Source organism: Ranitomeya variabilis, chromosome 4 (genome assembly GCF_051348905.1).
Source record: "Ranitomeya variabilis isolate aRanVar5 chromosome 4, aRanVar5.hap1, whole genome shotgun sequence".
Classification (NCBI taxonomy): Eukaryota; Metazoa; Chordata; class Amphibia; order Anura; family Dendrobatidae; genus Ranitomeya; species Ranitomeya variabilis.
Window position 1 is genome coordinate 332,223,218 of NC_135235.1, and position 17,974 is coordinate 332,241,191.

The following is a 17,974-nucleotide window of genomic DNA, read 5'->3' on the forward strand; positions in this document are numbered from 1 at the left end:
TGACACGCGCCAGCCGGAGAATCTAGCTACCCCTAGTAGAGGAAAACAAAGACCTTTCTTGCCTCCAGAGAAGGGGACCCCAAAGCTGGATAGAAGCCCCCCACAAATAATGACGGTGAGGTAAGAGGAAATGACAAACACAGAAATGAACCAGGTTTAGCACAGAGAGGCCCGCTTACTGATAGCAGAATAAAGAAAGGTAACTTATATGGTCAACAAAAACCCTATCAAAATCCACACTGGAAATTCAAGAACCCCCGAACCGTCTAACGGTCCGGGGGGAGAACACCAGCCCCCCTAGAGCTTCCAGCAAAGGTCAGGATATAGATTTGGAACAAGCTGGACAAAATTGCAAAACCAAAACAAATAGCAAAAAGCAAAAGGCAGACTTAGCTGATATAACTGGAACCAGGATCAGTAGACAAGAGCACAGCAGACTAGCTCTGATAACTACGTTGCCAGGCATTGAACTGAAGGTCCAGGGAGCTTATATAGCAACACCCCTAACTAACGACCCAGGTGCGGATAAAAGGAATGACAGAAAAACCAGAGTCAAAAAACTAGTAACCACTAGAGGGAGCAAAAAGCAAATTCACAACAGGTGTGTCTAGTATTGTGAAGGATGAACTAGCTCGCTCTGATTCACCACAAGAGCTAGAGACATTTATACAACATTGTGTGCGCATAGACATTCGCCTTACAGAGCGTAGGCAGTAGTTTGCTGCATATAACCGTATTTCTAACTTTTCCCTTCCTTCCAAAGAGCCTGCAGGTAAAACCTCTCGGGAGGTGGAGGAGGTGCCCATGCAAATTGATTCCATTCAGAGGCACGAGATTAATGAACGCCGGGAGCATCGCCTTCGTGAAAGTCTATGTTTCTACTGCAGTCAGTCTGAACACTTTTTAATCAACTGTCCCAAGTGTCCCAAGCGGCCTAACAAGGTGCTAGCAGCGGTAGGAGAATATGACAACTGTGATGATGAATCTGACATCTCTGAATGTAGCCTGCCTTTATTCGCTGTATTCCATTCACTTTCTATGACTTCACCCACCAAGGAGCTGAAGGAGAAGAACTCTCAATGTTCTCTCCCTATTAAGATCCTGTGTTCAGGACAGTGGATTTCCAGTGCAGCTATGATTGACTCTGGTGCAGGTGGCAATTTCATGGATATCGCATTTGCCAAGGAACATGGTATTAAAATTCAGCAAAGAGCCTCTCCAATTACCATGGAAACAGTGGATGGGTCACCTTTAATCTCTGGGCCTGTGGATCAGGAGACCGTACCCCTTGAAATTGTGTTGGAGCCTAATCATCAGGAGCAACTTTCTTTCTTGCTAATTTCTTCTCATTTTCCTGTGATTTTAGGCATTCCTTTGTTGCGTTCTCAGAACCCAATTATCAACTGGGAGACCAAGGAGATTATCTTTCCAACAAGGAGCAACTCAGCGTTAACAGAAGCGGTCCCTGAGTCCACGGTTACGGAACCACATGTACAGGTAATTACTTTACCTTCAGCATATAAAGAGTTCTCTGACATTTGTGACAAGAAGAATGCAGATCAGCTTCCTCCACACAGGCATTATGACTGTCCCATTGAGCTGCTTCCTGGGGCAGCTATTCGTTTTGGTAACGTATACCCTTTGGCGGCACCTGAGCTTCAAGCCTTAAAGGAGTATATTGATGAAAATCTGGCCAAAGGCTTCATACGTCCTTCTTCCTCACCAGCAGGGGCACCTATATTTTTTGTAAAAAAGAAGGATGGGAGCCTGAGACCCTTTGTTGACTATCGGGAACTTAATAAGGTAACCATATGAAACCGTTACCCTTTGCCTCTGATTCCCGAATTACTGGAAAGAGTCCGCCATGCTAAGGTGTTCTCTAAACTAGATCTTCGTGGGGCTTATAATTTGGTGCATATTCGTCCAGGGGATGAGTGGAAGACAGCATTCAGATGCCGGTATGGACACTTTGAATATCTTGTGATGCCCATCGGGCTTTGTAATGCCCCTGCAACGTTTCAACACCTTGCTAATGACATTTTCAGAGATTTGTTGTTGGACCAGTTTGTGGTGATCTATTTGGACGATATACTAATCTTTTCTGACTCTCTACAGGAACATGAAGAACATGTCAAAACTGTTTTAAGACGTCTGAAAGATTTCTGTATATTAAGCCGGAGAAATGCGAGTTCCATCGTTCTGAGATACAGTTCTTAGGTTATATCATCTCTCCCCAGGGGCTGAACATGGAATCTGGTAAGATTCAGGCTATCCTTGACTGGCCGGTACCCAAGAACATTAAGGAGGTCCAACGTTTTATTGATTTTGCAAATTTCTACAGACGCTTCATTCGAAATTTTTCTGATATTGTCCGTCCCATTACTTCCTTGACAAAGAAGGAAATGACCTTTAAGTGGTCATCACAGGCTCAAGAAGCTTTTGATCGGCATAAGATCTGGTTCACCTCAGCACCGCTGTTGATACACCCAGATCCAACACTTTCTTTCATTGTGGAGGTGGACGCTTCTGATAATGCTTTGGGGGCTATTCTGTCCCAAAGAACTGGAGAGAAGGGTCTGCTACATCCTTGTGCTTTCTTTTCCCGTACACTAACCTCAGCAGTGAAGAATTATGACGTGGGAGACAAGGAATTGCTGGCTATTATTGCGGCTTTCAAATAATGGAGGCAAGGAGCTGCACAACAGATCATAGTGCTAACTGACCATCGCAATTTAGAGTTCCTTAGATCCGCTAGATGTCTCCTCATCAGGCTCATTGGAACTTATTTTTAAATCAATTCAACTTTGTTATCTCGTACCGTCCAGGTGTCATGCGGGTACTGGGTAGACTACGGCTGATTACCCGGGCCCCTGCAATATCCCTCAGACTAGGGAAAACCCTGTCTGACCCTCTCCCAGAATTTACACTGATGGTGTGCTTGTCTGGGCCGCCAGGCCTGACCCTGACTCCACGCCAGTGTACCAGGTACTGTAATGTGCGGCGCACTATACGAGAGTCAACCACCTTGGAGACTTCAAACTCCAAATTGCCATCCACCAAGACTGGAGGTGGCATCGGCGCCGCATCCACAGAACCCACCACCTTCTTTAAAAGAGATCTGTGAAACACGTTGTGTATCTTATATACCGTAGGAAGCTCCAATCGGTAGTCTACCGGGTTAATGATGGTGGCGACCCTAAATGGACCAGTAAACCTTGGACCCAATTTCAGGGATGGTACTTTGAGTTTTATGTTTTTTGTGGACAACCACACCCAATCACCCACACTCAGGTCCGGACCTGGCAAACGTCTACTGTCAGCCACTCGTTTGTACCTTGCACCCATGCTCAGCAAGCGCTGTTTCACTCTCCTCCAAACGGATGACAGTTGTGTTCCTAGCTGGTCCTCCACCGGAATGCCAGCAGAGCCACCCTGACGCAGAGTACAAAATTGAGGATGGTGCCCATAAACACAAAAAAACGGGGACTCCCCAGATGATTTCTGGCGGTGATTATTAATGGCAAACTCAGCCAAAGGAAGGAACGTCGACCACTCCTCCTGGTTGTCAGAAACAAAGCAGTGTAAGTACTGCTCCAAATTCTGGTTCATATGCTTGGTCTGACCATTTGACTGAGGATGAAACGCCGAAGAATGCGACAACTTGATCCCCAGCCGTGAGCAAAATGCTTTCCAAAACTTTGCCACAAACTGAGTACCCCTATCAGACACTATGACAGATGGGACCCCGTGAAATCTGACCACCTCCTGCACAAAAACCTGAGCCAGAGTCTTTGTGTTAGGCAACGAAGGCAAGGACACAAAGTGCGACATCTTTGAGAACCGATCAACAACCACCAAGATGACCGTGTTCCCAGCTGAGGAGGGTAGGTCTGTAATAAAATCCATGGAGATCTCCATCCATGGCCTACTGGGTACCCCTAGAGGATGTAATGAGCCAGCAGGACGGGAGCGAGGCGTCTTAGCCCTAGCACACGTGGTACATGCTGATACGTACGAGACCACATCCTGTCGGATTTTGGGCCACCAAAGCCGACGCAACACCAACTCCAAGGTACCCCTAACCCCTGGATGACCAGCCAGAACAGCATCATGATGCTCACCCAACACCTTTAGGCGAAGATGGAGCGGTATAAATGATTTGTTAATGGGAAGCTCTGGTGGTACTTCCTCCTGAGCCTCAGCAATCTCAGCCTCAACCTCTGTTGTGAGAGCTGAGACCACTACACCCTTTTGGAGGATGGGTACCGGATCTTCCCGAGGTTCTCCTCCCGGAAAACACCTGGACAAAGCATCTGCCTTAGTGTTCTTAGACCCCGGTCGTACGTAACAAAAAAGTTGAACCGTGTGAAAAACAATGCCCAGCGAGCCTGCCTGGGGGACAGACGCTTGGCTGACTCTAAATAAAGCAGATTTTTATGGTCGGTGATAACTGTAACCTGGTGGACCGACCCCTCCAACAAGTGTCACCATTCCTCAAAAGCCAACTTGATAGCCAACAACTCCCTGTTGCCGATATCGTAATTACGTTCGGCGGGCGACAGCTTCTTGGAAAAGTAGGCGCATGGACGCAACTCGCCCAAGGATGAGCCTTGTGACAGCACCGCCCCCACTCCAACCTCAGATGCATCGACTTCCACGGTAAACGGTTTTGATACGTCCGGTTGCACCAGAATGGGGGCCGAAGCAAAACTGTTCTTCAGAAATTCGAATGTGCGCACAGCAGCCTCAGGCCAGGCGGAGAAATTGGTACCCTTTTTCGTCATGTCGGTAAGCGGTTTAGCAATGGTAGAAAAATCTTTGATAAATTTTCTATAATAATTAGAAAATCCAAGGAACCGCTGGAGTGCTTTTAGGCTATCAGGCAGTTCCCAATGCAGCACCGCTTGCACCTTAGCGGCGTCCATTTTAACCCCTTCACCCCCGGAGCTTTTTCCGTTTTTCCGTTTTCGTTTTTCGCTCCCCTCCTTCCCAGAGCCATAACTTTTTTATTTTTCCGTCAATTTGGCCATGTGAGGGCTTATTTTTTGCGGGACGAGTTGTACTTTTGAACGACATCATTGGTTTTAGCATGTCGTGTACTAGAAAACGGGAAAAAAATTCCAAGTGCAGTGAAATTGCAAAAAAAGTGCAATCCCACACTTGTTTTTTGCTTGCCTATTTTGCTAGGTTCACTAAATGCTAAAACTGACCTGCCATTATGATTCTCCAGGTCACTACGAGTTCATAGACACCTAACATGACTAGGTTATTTTTTACCTAAGTGGTGAAAAAAAATTCCAAACTTTGCAAAAAACAAAACAAAACAAAATTGCGCCATTTTCCGATACTCGTAGCGTCTCCATTTTTCGTGATCTGGGGTCAGGTGAGGGCTTATTTTTTGCATGCCGAGCTGGCGTTTTTAATAATAGCATTTTGGTGTAGATACGTTCTTTTGATCGCCCGTTATTGCATTTTAATGCAATGTCGTGGCGACCAAAAAAACGTAAATCTGGCGTTTCGAATTTTTTTCTCATTACGCCATTTAGCGATCAGGTTAATGCTTTTTTTTTCTTGATAGATCGGGCGATTCTGAACGCGGCGATACCAAATATGTGTAGGTTGGGGGTTTTTTTTATTGATTTATTTTGATTGGGGCGAAAGGGGGGTGATTTAAACTTTTATATTTTTTTTATTTTTTTCACATTTTTAAAAACTTTTTTTTTTTACTTTTGCCATGCTTCTATAGCCTCCATGGGAGGCTAGAAGCAGGCACAGCCCTATCGGCTCTGCTACATAACAGCGATCATCAGATCGCTGTTATGTAGGAGAATGGCAGGTGTGCTGTGAGCGCCGACCACAGGGTGGCGCTCACAGCCACCGGCGATCAGTAACCATAGAGGTCTCAAGGACCTCTATGGTTACAATGGAGGAGCATCGCCGACCCCCGATCATGTGACGGGGGTCGGCGATGCGCTCATATCCGGCCGCACGGCCGGATGCGGTAGTTAAATGCCGCTGTCTGCGTTTGACAGCGGCATTTAACTAGTTAATAGCGGCGGGTGATCGCGATTTCACCCGCCGCTATTGCGCGCACATGTCAGCTGTAAAAAACAGCTGACATGTCGCGACTTTGATGTGCGCTCACCGCCGGAGCGCACATCAAAGCGGGGGTCCCGACATGTGACGTACTATTCCGTCACATGTCGGGAAGGGGTTAAACCCTGAAGCAGACACAATATAATCCAAGAAAGGCAACTCCTGAACCGAAAAAACACATTTCTCCAGTTTTGCATAGAGCTTATTTTCTCTGAGTAGCTGTAACACCTGCCTCACATGCTCTAAATGAGTATCACGGTCGCATGAATAAAAGAGAATGTTATCTAGGTACACAATAACGAATTTCCCCAGTACATGCGAGAACACATCATTTATGAAATGTTGAAATACAGCAGGCGTTTGTCAACCCAAATGGCATCACCAAATTTTCAAAATGACCCTCAGGAGTATTAAAAGCCGTCTTCCACTCATCACCTTGATGGACTCATGAGGTTGTACGCCCCCCTGAGGTCAAGCTTGGAAAACCACTTAGCACCAGCCACCTGGTTGAACAAATCAGGTATCAGTGCCATAGGGTATGGATCACGTACCGTAATCTGGTTTAACTCCCTGAAATCCAGACACGGGCATAGTCCGCTATCTTTCTTCTTAACAAAGAAGAACCCCGCTGCCACCTGCGAGGACGAAGGCCTGATGTGCCCTTTGCTCAAACTCTCAGCAATGTAGTCTTTTAAAGCTTGTCTCTCAGGACCAGAGATGTTAAACATCCTAGCTTTCGGCAATTTGGCCCCTGGTTTAAACCTAATAGTACAGTCGTAGGGTCGATGTGGTGGCAATTCTGAGCAACCCTTCTCAGAGAACACATCTGCGAAATCCAGTAGTGACTCAGGAATGCTGGGAGTCACAGCGGACACACATGTGGCCAGGCAATTCTCCTGGCAGAATCCGCTCCACTGAATTATGTCCTGAGTTTTCCAGTCAATCACCGGGTTGTGTATAGACAACCATGGAAAACCCAAAACCATTTGTGCAGGAAGATTACTAAGCACCCTACATGTAACTTGCTCAGAATGTAGGACCCCAATGTGGAGTTTAACCTCAGCCACAAACTCAGTAATCTCCCCCTGTGGGAGTAGAGTAGCATTGATGGTGACCACCCAGATAGGATGAGGCAGTTTTTCGACCGTGAACCCGGCCGTGCGCGCAAACTCCTCATCAATGAGATTAATGGCCGACCCAGTATCCACAAAAACAGTGATTGGCAGCTCTCTGCCAGCGACCATAACTCTGGCAGGAAGCATACATTGAGAGACCACCATGGAGGATATGCATAAGCTCAGATTGGCCTCCTTCACGCCCTCTGAGCTTAGTAGTTTTCCGCCGTTGCGCTTTTCTTAGAAAACAGAGGACAAGCATTAACATAATGCCCTTTTTTACCACAGCAAAAACAGGCTCCTTGCTTCCTGAGCGAGGGGGCTCGATGATGTGACACCCCTGCGATTTGCATGGGCTCTGTGGGCTCACCTGCAGCAACCTCACGTGCACCTACGCCCTCCCCCATAAGCGGCATCTCTTGCACCCCCTGACGCAAACGGCGATCAATGCGGACAACAAGACTCATGGCAGACTCTAGAGAAGCAGGAGTCTCATATATCAGGAGGGCTTGTTTAACCCTTCTCGAAACCCCATGTACAAACTGACTCCGCAGCGCCGGGTCATTCCATTATGTGTCCACCGCCCAGCGGCAAAATTCAGAACAGTAATCCTCCGCCATTCGCTCCCCCTGGCGGAGAGCGCGTATTTTAGATTCGGCTAGAGCCAATCTGTCAGGATCATCATATATGAGCCCAAGAGCAGAAAAAAAAACTCCACTGAGTTAAATGCAGCTGAATCAGATGGTAATGAAAATGCCCGTGCTTGGGGGTCTCCGTTCAGTAATGACAATACCAGGCCCACACGCTGAGCCTCATTACCTGAGGAAACCGGGTGCATACGAAAATATAATTTGCAAGCTTCATGAAAAACAACAAATTTACTGCATTCCCCAGCAAACCTCTCAGGTAAAGGAATCTTAGGCTCTGCAACTCTACCTACATTTTCAGCTTGCACATTAGATACAAGACCCTGTTGCTGAACTGCCCCCTTCAACTCAGTGACCTGTAAGGACAGCGCCTCCAACTGGCGGGTTATGGTAGTCATGGGATCCATAGCATCCAAAATTTATTTGGGCCGATTATAATGTCATGCGGGTACTGGGTAGACCGGCTGATTACCCGGGCCCCTGCAATATCCCTCAGACTAGGGAAAACCCTGTCTGACCCTCTCCCAGAATATACACTGATGGTGTGCTTGTCTGGGCAACCAGGCCTGACCCTGACTCCTGTTTCAGTCCTATGCTGAAACCTCCACCCGCCACCCAGTGATTAGACCACACACCAACCCCTACAGAAAGCACAGACAGGGAAAACTAAAAACGCACCACGCCGCAGACACACAGGAAAATACTATAATGTGCACAGGGCAAAACAAATGCAAATATAGGAAGGAGAAATATGACAAAGGATAATACACCACCAGATACAATATTTCTTCTCCTAGACCACCACTCCAGACCGAGATCACCAGGCACAAGACACAAGCTATAATCGGCGACGCCCAAAGTCCAGAATGACTATTTAAAGGCCACGGGCGTGACCCAGCCTCCAACCCGATTACCAGCTAGATTAACCCCGGAAACCTGGATAAAGTCTAGCCGGCGCCACTGAGCGTATAGTGGACGAATGTGGAATTACCGCTGTCTGTCGGACACCCTAGTGTGAATAGCGTCCGACATGACACCAGTTTCTCGTAATGGGAAAGCTGATGCTTTATCCCGAATCCATGCTGTGGATTCCGTACCTGGAGCCCCGTCCAAGACCATTCTATCTGATGCCAATTTCATCGGAGTTATCCACGATCAGGACTTGTGGAAGGAGTGCAGGGAGGCTTATGACGGTGATGTATTTCTGGCCAACCCAACTGTGGATATTAATCTTGTCTTTAAAGGGAACCTGTCACCCCGTTGCCATCTCGGCTTTAGGAAAGTGGCCGCCGCGATCCCCATCTGCGCACGCGCGGCATCCCGCGGCCATTTTCCTGAAGCCCCGGGCAGCAGAGCGCTCCATCTGCGCACGCGCGGCCTCAGGAAGATGGCCGCCGCCAGCGAAAAAGCGGAGAATAGCACAGATTGCGCTCTTTTTCTTCAGCTGCGCAGTGCATTCCCCTGTTGGGCATGCGCAAACCACTACGCCACCAATGGAAAGATAAGCAAGATCTGGGGGAGAAGAAGCGATTTCACCACGCCCATTTGACCAGACCACCTTGATTGACAGGCAAAAACGGCGACTTTGGTAAGATATTTCGGCAGCATAGGTGGGGAATCAGGGTATACAAAATACACTATTGTCCAGCACAGCTCAGGCCCTATTTAATGGTATTTTTATCTCATACTGAAAAAACGGGGTGACAGGTTTCCTTTAAGGGTGGCATGTGGTTCAGAGATCGACGTATCTACGTCCCTGAGGTCGTCCGTCTGCAGATCCTCAAGTTGGTACATGACTCCAAGTTGGCTGGTCACAGGGGGGTACAGAAGACACAAGAGTTCCTGAACCGATTTTTCTGGTGGCCAACTTGCCTGAAGGATACCAAGGACTATGTTCTCTCTTGCGAGGTATGTGCTCGTTACAAGACTCCTCATGTGGCACCTACGGGTCTTCTACAACCAACACCTGTTCCGTCCCGCCCGTGGGGGTCTATATCAATGGACTTTATTGTGGAGCTGCCTACATCGGGGGGCATGAATACAATCAATGGTGGTAGTTGATCACCTGACTAAAGCTGCTCATTTTATTCCGTGCACCGGCCTCCCCTCAGCTAAAGATACAGTGAACTTGGTTATACAGAATGTCTTTAGGTTGCATGGGGTTCCGGATGAGATCATCTCTGACCGTGGAGTACAGTTCACTTCAAGATTCTGGAAGGGGTTTTGCTCTGCACTCAATATTAATGTCTGTCTCTCTTCCGCTTACCATCCCCAGACAAATGGTCAGACTGAGCGGACCAACCAGATGCTGGAACAATATCTAAGATGCTATGTCAGCCATCTCCAGGATGATTGGTTGGAGTTGCCACCGTTAGCCCAATTTTCATATAACAATTCTCAGAGCGCCTCCACTAAATTTACACCTTTCTTTGCCAATCTGGGTTATCATCCGTGTATCTTACCTGGGTCTCCAATTAATTCTCCAGTTCCAGCAGTGGAGGAAAGGCTGACTGCGATGAGGCAAAATCTGGAGGTTCTGAAGGAATCCCTGACCACAGCTCAAGAACGTTATAAGAGATCGGCTGATAGATTCGGTAAACCTGCACCCATGTTCAAGGTAGGAGATTCCGTGTGGTTAGCAACTAAGATTCTGAAGTTAAACGTCCCTTCACAAAATCTTGGACAGAAATTCATTGGCCCTTTCCTGATCAACGGTATTGTGAGCTCTGTGGCCTGCTGGCTGAAGCTGCCTAGGACTATGAAGGTACACCCAGTTTTTCATGTATCTTTACTAAAGCCTGTATCTCCTAATACCTTCCAGGGACATGTTGTGCCACCTCCACAGCCTATGGTGATTGATGGGCAAGAACAATTTGTGGTGGAGGAAATTATTGATTCTAGGATTCGCAGGAATCGGCTCCAATATCTGATAAGATGGCAGGGATATCCCCCTGAGGAAGACTCTTGGGAACCTGTGGAAAACATCAATGCCCAACAGAAGATTTCTCGTTTTCATCAGAGATTCCCTGAGAAACCAGGTCTAGGATCGTCCTGAGGCCGCTTCTAAGGAGGGAGTAATGTCAGGACCCTGAACATTTTTATTACCTTTTGTGCATTACTGCCCTTTTGCATGATGGCGTCTTTGGTCTCATGTGCACTGTGTCTTCCTGCTATAAAACTCCACCCCAGCCTTCAGTCTGTGCTAGAGTTCTGCCTTGCATCCAGCTCAACTCTGGTGACTCCCTGGCTATATACCTGCTCCTGTGAACCTGATACTCTGCTCTGAGTTCCTGCTGCATACACCAGTTTCCAGTAATCCTCCTTCATCTGCTGCTCGTGTTTACTTCCATCTGCATTTGCTGGACATGTAAGCTGTTGCTGCTCTGCAAAAACCTGAGACTATTAACCAGGCCTCCCTGGTTGAGCTAAGATATTATTTGAACTGCCTTATAAGCATAGCTATCTGTGTTTGGACTAAGACAAGGACTTATTCGTGTCAAGTATCCTCAAGAATAACTGTGCTTCATAGACTTTCTGCTTGATTGCATTTTCCTCTGAAGTTTCCTATAGACTGTTAAGCTGCATTTAATATTTACACCAAGTGTTGTGGACTTGAGTTTCTCTCTGCACCTGTTTGAATCACCGTGTGATAATATAGACTTTACCACTTATAAAACTGTGTCCTGTAGTTGTCTTGTTCCACGCAAAGAGTCTCCTGAGTTATCCCCTATAATTATTACATAGTGGAAGCCAGGACCCAGTCGGACCTTGAGATGGAACACATCCTCCCCACGCTGAGGAGTAGATTCTCCGGTGGGCCAGTACGACCCTGCGGATGTCTACTATATGATGGCATATGATTGTGCTATCGACTTCATACCAGGAGCTAAAATGCCTACCTCATTTATTTAACCTTTTCCAGAGTCCGGCTAAGGCTCATATACCACCATCCTCCTCTCCAGTCGCCGTGAGAGTTTTTTTGCTAAAATGATGGAGGGCTATGTCCGTGCTTGTATTCTAGAGAGATTAATAAAATTACAGTTCACCTTCCCTATCCTTCACCCCTTATACCTGACCTGTTTAACCAATTATCTGGAGCTAAATGGTGTTACAAACTTAACGTGCTAGGGGCACCTGAGGTTCATGTTGAAAATTTGGTGCTGCCATTAGGATCAATCAATGCTCTGGCAGTCTTTGAAAATTGAATTCATTATATTTTTTCCTCACTGATTGGTAGATTTGTGGTAATTTACCTGGATGACATATTGAGTTGCTCATGTACTCTAGAGGAGATTCTCCAGATTCTACGCAACAGTCATTTATTTGCTAAACTGGAGAAATGTCAATTTGTGGTACAGCAGGTCCAGCTTTTAGGACATTTGACTTCTGCATTGGGATTTCAGATTGGCCCCATTAAGGTCCAAGCAGTCTTTGGTTTTAACCAATGTAGGGATCTGTACTCACTCAGGTGCAACAGGAGGAAAACAGGAGGCACATTCCTTAAAAAGCTCATGTGGGTTTATTTGCTTCATAAACCCAAAAATACCAACAAAAGGTAACCAGCCTTTGGAGCAGGCAAAACAAAGCATCAACGTCCATAGCAGGGCTCTGCTCCACCAGGGCTATGGGCACTCAGGCTGGGTAATGACCAGCATGCAGGTTTGGTCTGGAGCCACACACACAGGAGTCCTTCTTCCTCCCAACACACAGACCATGTGCCACACAACAGCCTCCATTACATAAGCTGTAACCACACCCAGAGGTGAGGTATGTGGGTAGTCAGACCCACCCCTCTCTCATAGTTACCTGCAACCTGGACTCAGGTGCACCAAATGTCATGTTAGTGCTTACATGCAGTAAAGAAAATTCTCTGGGTTACATCACAGAGAGCAGCCATCCCTTGTGACACATACCTCCCATTGATTATGGGGCCATTAGCCTCCTTACACCAAGTAACCTGAAAGCATTACAGAGATTTCTTGTAGTCAAGATACTGGGGAGCAAACAAGCGCAAAATAAGGTCTTAAGTGAGAAGAAGATATAATGAAAATAGGGGAGTATTTTGCTCACCTGATGGAGTTGCACCTTTGCAACATGTTCAACGCATAAATCAGCTGCTGTAGGACACGGGTCTGAAGACTGAGCAGAATAGTTGATCCAGGTATAATGTGTCTGTGTCGGCGTTGCTGATGAAGACTACCGGATATGGAGATTTTCCTTAAAAACTTATTTAAATAGGTTTTCAAAGTCAATGCATTTCAAAGTCACGCTGAACCTCTTCATCAGGACAAAAGCTGATAATGGATAAACATGTCAAGCTTGGAACGTTTTGTATGTTCTTTTTGAGAAAAAAATGCCAAAAAATTCATGACATGTCAAAGTTCATGAAAAAGTCTGTCACACAAAGATAAATTATGGTTCATGAAAAAACAAAAACACTATACATACATTATATTAAAAAGTACCTAGGAATTAAGTGAGGTCACCTAAAAGAATTAATAAAAATGTATCCGATTTTTTCGACTATAAGACGCACCGCAAATTTTCAGAAGCAGAATAGGGAAAAAATTAATGCGTCAAATGGGGTCCATCTTACAGTCCAAATTCAGTTTACCCTGGGGGATTCACAGTGCTGGTGTAGCAGGGTTACAGGGGGTGCTTGGTGGTCCGGCGATGATCTGACTCTCATCCCAGGCTTGTGTGGCAGGTTCAACGGTGCTTGGTGGTGTGGGGGTTATGGTGGGGGCTGATACAATGTGTAGTGAATGGGAGTGAGGGACAATGAGGGAGGTGTTGTTGATGAGGTGAATAATACGATACAATGAGCGTTGGCTGATCATTCAGGCTACAGAACAGACGATCCATTTGGAGGAGTGCTCTGAATGCTGGAGACAACGAAAATCACTGAGTTAGGCTACTTTCACACTGGCGTTAGCTGCATTACGTCGCAATGCGTCGTTTTGCCGAAAAAACGCATCCTGCAAAAGTGCTTGCAGGATGCGTTTTTTCTGCATTGACTAACATTAGGGACGCATTTGCGACGCAATGACACACGTCGCAACCGTCGTGCGACGGTTGCGCCGTGCTGTGGCGGACCGTCGGGAGCAAAAAACGTTACATGTAATGTTTTTTGCTCCCGACGGTCCGCTTTTTCCGACCGCACATGCGCGGCCGGAACTCCACCCCCACCTCCCCGCACTTCCCCGCACCTCACAATGGGGCAGCGGATGCGCTGGAAAAATGCATACGCTGCCCCCGTTATGTGGCGGAGACAACGCTAGCATCGGGAACCTTGGCCCGACGCACCGCGACGGGCCGAGCCCGACGCTAGTGTGAAAGTAGCCTTAACGAACTAAACACAGAAATTGATGGCAGGTGTGTAGTATATAATATAGTATAAATAGGGATATAAAAATAAGAATTACCCAATTTGATATAAACAAATTATGTGTTATCATTGTAGAAATGTATTAAAACTGTATTATAAATAAGGGTGATAAAAAATATGACTAAGAAATTTATGAATGTATTAGAAGTATGTTAAAAGTTAAAAATATTAAAATAATTAAGATCACCAATGAATAGACCAATAAAATTAATGATGAATATGATAATAAGATGTTACAATAAATAATACAACTTATGAAGTCAAAAAGGTGGTCACAAAAATATATCTACAATTCCATTAGGTCCATTTGGAGTAAGAGTGTTTAGTTTATAAATCCAAAAGATTTCTTTCCGATTTAGTTGTTTAATGTGATTCTGAACCTGTGGGGGAATGTCCTCTATGAAACTGAGTGTATCCAGGTCCTCTTGTCCCATAAAATTTGTAGTTTATTGAAGAAATTATTTAAAATAACAGCATGATAGCATGCAGCATAATTGTCACTGGCCCCCAAGGGGTTAGTTTGTTTGGGCAGACTCATTTACAACCTTGCGATTCTTAGGCTACTTTCACACTAGCGTTAACTGCAATACGTCGCAATGCGTCGTTTTGCCGAAAAACCGCATCCTGCAAAAGTGCTTGCAGGATGCGTTTTTCTGCATTGACTAACATTAGCGACGCATTGCGACGCATTGCCACACGTCGCAACCGTCGTGCGACGGTTGCGCCGTGTTGTGGCGGACCGTCGGCTGCAAAAAACGTTACATGTAATGTTTTTTGCTCCCGACGGTCCGCCCCCACCTCCCCGCACTTCCCCGCACCTCACAATGGGGCAGCGGATGCGCTGGAAAAATGCATCCGCTGCCCCCGTTGTGTGGCGGAGACAACGCTAGCGTCGGGAACCTCGGCCCGACGCTAGTGTGAAAGTAGCCTTAGTCATTGCAATTCATAGAGACCATGGCAGATCACGTGACAACATAGGCAATTTTTCAGATTTGCATGTAATGATTTTATTAAGAAGACAGGTGAATCTTCCCTTTTATCTTTCTTGGTGCTAGGACATATTTTGATGGAGCTCTTCGAAATGTCAAAGGGGGAGTGCTATTTGATGTTTTTCTCACTGCAGCTGTCTGACATGTCCACAATGCGCATGCAGAGTACAGAGTAACTCAATATACCATCCAGGTAAACTACTGTAAAACTACTCACCAGTAAGAAAAACATATACGGTAATTAATAACATTTTCAAAGACTGATGAAGCATTGGTAAATCCTAGTGGCATCACCAAACTTTCAATATGACCCTCAGGTGTATTGAATGTGGTCTTCCATTCATCGCACTTGTGTATACGTACAGTATAAGGTTATATGCCCATCTCACGTTCGGTTTGTAAAATCATTTTAACTCCTGATAATTGGTTAAACAGGTCAGGTATAAGGGGTGAAGGATAAGAATTGTCAATCATGATTTTATTAATTGCTCTAAAATCCAAACATGGACGCAGCCCTCCATCCTTTTAGCAAAAAAAACCCACAGCAACTGGAGAGGTGGATGGAAGTATATGAGCCTTAGGCCGGGATCACACATGTGAGAAAGTCGGGCGAGTCTCGCATGTTAATACCTGGCCCTACCGCCTGCACTCCGGAGCAGAGCGTGCAGCCGCATAGCAATACATGGAGCCGCACGCTCCGCTACGGAATGCAGGTGGAAATGCCGGGTATTAACATGTAAGACTCAGCCGACTTTCTTGCATGTGTGATCCCAGCCTTAGGCTAGTTTCACATTTGCGTTTAAAAACGCAGCGTTTAAAACTCAAATGCAGGTGGTGAAAAAAACACATGTAAACGCTGCGTTTTTTAGACGCATGCGTTTTCGCATGCGGTAAAAAAACACGGCGTTTTGCAGCCTTTACATGCGTTTTTTCCTGCGTTTGCATTTTTGAAACGCATGCTGAGAAGTGTGTGACAGCTGCCAATCATCAAAATCATCTAGAAAACCCACTATAAATAGAAATAGCTAGGGTTGGGGTTAGGGTTAGGATCCCTAGGGTTAGGGGTAGGGTTAGGGGTAGAGTTAGGATCCCTAGGGTTAGGGGTAGGGTTAGGATCCCTAGGCTTAGGGGTAGGGTTAGGATCCCTAGGGTTAGGGGTTGGGTTAGGATCCCTAGGGTTAGGGGTAGGGTTAGGATCCCTAGGGTTAGGGGTAGGGTTAGGATCCCTAGGGTTAGGGGTAGGGTTAGGGGTAGGGTTAGGATCCCTAGGGTTAGGGGTAGGGTTAGGGTTTGGATCCCTTTATCACCTTGATGGTGGGGGGTGGCTTATCAGTGTGTATTCTTGTTTTTTTCTATGTAAACGCATGCGTTTAAAAACGCAACCAAACGCATGTGCTTAACCTTCGTCCGGCTGAGTAGGTACAATTGTAACTATTCCGTTTTAAAATTGCAATAACTTTTTTCCGAAAAGCCGTAGAGGGCTGAAATTTCGTGACATCTCTGCAGTTTTGGTCCAGAATATATTGGCCAAATTTCAATAAAATATCTCCACCCCCTTCCGAGATAAGGGGTTGAGATATTTTTGCATCCATAACAAGCTGCATAGGTACAAATGTACCCTCATATATTTTGAATGAAGATAATGCAAGGAAAAAAGAATAATATTTTTTTTAATGATAATGCTATTTTATTATTAAACTGTATACTGTTCATTTACATTATAAAAGAAAATGTAAGAAACTTTTTTTATTGATTTTCTTCGCAAGTAATGCATGTTGTCTTTGCTACCGAGTGTTCATCGCAAATGGGTTTCACACAAACCACACAAGACTTTCTAGTCTGTTTTTTCGACCAATAGGAAAATTGTAACAGAGCCACCATCTTTATTTTGTGCTGAATATAAGTGAAACATCGTAAAACAATATGTAGATACTAATTATTATCCATTTTTCATATAAAAATCATACCTATAGTGATAAGTTTCATACAAAATATATGTAAGCCAAGTCCAGGCTCAAAGACAATTTCTGACTGTTCTGTCCCCACATAAGGCGAATGAAGGTATAACTGGCTGTTAGATGCTGTGAGACTTTCCTACCTTCGTATCCAAGAAACTGAAGACTTCACAAGCCTAGAAATGTGTGTGCTCACAGCAATGAGATGAACAGCAAAATGGCTACTGAGAGGAGGGAGACAGGAAGAGAAGTAGAAGCCACTTCCAGTTTGAATCAACTTAATTGACAGCAACATAAGTGAGCAGTAACAACACTGGCCAATAGATATCAGCATAACATTTGTAGCTGAATGAACTTTAGTTTCTGAAACCAAGTAAAGGAGAAAGTCTTCCCACAGTGGAGGTATATATGAAGGTACAGTTGTACCTCTGCAGCCTGTTAACATTGTAAAATTATGCAGCCTGACGAAGGTTAAAAACGAATGCGTTTACATAGACAGCAATGCGTTTTTTTGCCGCAAAAAAAGCCTCTAGAAATTACTACATGTTGCATTTCCGCAAAAAAACGCAAGCATAGAAATGACGCATGCGTCGTCAAACGCGGCAAAATGCATACAAAAAAAACGCATTCGTTTTTAATGTTAAATATAGGGAAAAAAGCATGCTTTTTTGCGCTAAAACGCAGCGACAAAAAATGCAAATGTGAAACCAGCCTTAGCCTGACTCTCGAAGGGGTTAAATAAACGAGATTTCGGCATTTTAGCTCCTGGTATGGCATCAATAGC